At 58.4% G+C, this 2,500-nt stretch overlaps 1 pseudogene; it reads right to left on the minus strand.

Annotated features, from left to right (window-relative positions):
* The window catches only part of LOC147037863 (28S ribosomal RNA), a 9,704-nt pseudogene that overhangs the window by 3,257 nt on the left and 3,947 nt on the right, over positions 1-2,500 (minus strand).

Raw genomic sequence — 2,500 nt, forward strand, 5'->3', positions numbered from 1 at the left:
TCCAACCTTCATGAATATGGGCTCGGTGTAGGCGCCACCGCAACCCACCCTGGTCGAGCAGTCCACATATGAGTGACGAATCAACTCAATTATACGTTTGTCCACGCCAAGCTGACCCAGGACACATAGGAAATGTCCATGAGCAACCGAGTCGAAAGCCTTCGCAAAGTCAATGAACACAATTGCCAGCGGCACGCCAGCTGACCTCGAGCGCCCCATGATCCGATCAAGAATCATAAGGTTCTCCGCGCAACCACTCGCGCCAGCGACGAACCCACGCTGCCGGGGGCTAATGGGACAGGCCCGAGCAAGCCTCATCGTCATTATCCGCCCAAACAACCTCAGCACGACTGACCCTATCGTCACAGGTCTCCATCCCGCAACCGTACCCAACTCTGTCGGGTCAGCCGATTTGGGTAGCAACCGCGTCAAACACTCCTTGAAAACTTGGGGAACGACTCCACGCACCATCCATATCGTGAACAGCCTCGCCAGTTGCTTCCCGGCCGGGTCCCAGTCCAAAATGGCCTGCCTTCGAATCCCATCTGGGCCCGGCGCAGAGCTAGAGTTCATCTTAGCCAAGTTAGATTTCACTTCAGCAGCTGAGATTGGGTGATAGAATGGCTCATTGTTTGCGGTAAGCTCCACCTCGAAGCCTCCGAGACCAAGGAACGCCCCTTCCGTTCCCCATCTCTCACGGAACCCCTCAAACACCAACTCAGGTGGCAGGTCGCACCTCAGGGGCGACAGGCCGTCCAAGACTCGCCGCGCCAGCCCCTTCCTTGCCACACTGTACCCCCGTTGCCGGTGATAGAAGGACCGTCGCCGTTGGAGAAGCCGCCCCCTCCAACCATCCAAAACCTTGCCTCTAAGTGCACGCCTCGCAGACGTTTTAGGCCACACTATCTTACCCCCCAACGCTTCCATGACCTCCAGAGCAGAAGATTCGACCAGGTCAGGCTCCCGGCCTGCTCTCTCAACTAAGGCAGCAGTGGTCCGAAGCTCCTCGTCCCCCGCAAGCAGAACCCCCATCACCTTATCCTCCACCATGTCGGGGAGCCCCGGGGGCAAGGACCATTCCTGGGGCGACGCCCTGACCACCAGCCTGCGTCGTCGCGCATCAGACACACTGCCTGCCGTACCGCTACACAGGGATCTCCACTTCCACCTCACTTGTTCATTGGTCTTACCCGTCCCCAACAGCCGGGCGACCACCACATTGCGCCGAGGATCATCCCCGTGAACCCCCATCAAAAACTTCAAGCGGGCGACCTCATCCAAGCTCCACAGCTTACCCTTAACCTTATCCACCACATCCTGGCTCCGACCCCGCTTCGCCCCAAACCACTCATCTGCATGGGTATGCCGCATGTGCTGAGAGACTCCAACAGTTGTCCTAAAACAACATCCACAAAGTTCGCAGTTGAACCCCGGGACGCCCTCCGCCCTGCGCACCCCGCCACATTTGGCGGCGTGACACCGAATCGAATGGCTGTTATCACCGACCTTTTCACACAAGCGACACGCGTACTCGACAGCGACATCCGCATGCCGGATAGCAAAATGCATCCCCAGCCGCCGAATGCCACCGACTTGCACCCCACACAGTTGGCAGTCCCAGGACTCACGAGGCAGATGCACCAAGACACGGCCGGGAGGGACCGCCACTATCCCCCCCGAGGTCGGCGGCCCACCTACCGCCTGTCCGCCCGCTTTAGCTTTCTCACCATCCTGAACAAGTTGTGGCTCCAGCACGACCACCGTCTCCTCAACTCTCATACCTGAGTCGACTGAGGCCTTTAATTCGGACGCCACTGAGGAGTTGTCAAGAGCTTCGCCAGCCAGGATCCACCCGCTCCTACGGCCTGACTGACTGTGACTCTGACTCTGTGTAATTGCTAGCACGGACTTCCGATCCAAGGAGTTTTCGCAACCGTGGCCCGTAGAAGTGACTACGGGCCGTTTGGGGTCCCTGTCCAATGCCTCCGGCGGTTGGTCCCCGTGGCCACCGGAGAGGTTGATTCGCAGTCCGTCAGCATGCCCACCCTCAAACATGCCGCGGGGAGGTAGCCCAAGCGGCAGCGGCCCCTCTCCAAACCGCCCCTCAGCCGATTTTGATCCCCCAGCACGGCCATCCTGGGATGTCCGATCATTCCCAAACATCGGAACAACAGACAATAAAGCGGACTTCGACTTTGACTTCAGTCTGACTGGGAATAGTTTGAAAGATCTAGGTCTTCCCCTCACAGAGACTACACTTCGGAATCACAACCCTGACAGCAGCCGTCCAACCTGACCGGTAAGACCCTTCCAAAGCCGGACAACCAGATCGACCCACTAGGGAGAGGCCCCCATAGCCAGTATGAAGAGCTCACACCCCGTAAAGCCTCCCAGCCGCCGACACGCAACCCCGCTGCCAGAGCCAAATATGGACTAAAGCCCACGGCCATCATCATATTCTTGAGAATGTTTATTTGAGGTACGTGGCCAGCAGCCCTGC

The sequence above is a fragment of the Syngnathus leptorhynchus genome, unplaced genomic scaffold, assembly GCF_054491065.1.
Source record: "Syngnathus leptorhynchus isolate UIUO unplaced genomic scaffold, UIUO_Slep HiC_scaffold_107, whole genome shotgun sequence".
Lineage (NCBI taxonomy): Eukaryota > Metazoa > Chordata > Actinopteri > Syngnathiformes > Syngnathidae > Syngnathus > Syngnathus leptorhynchus.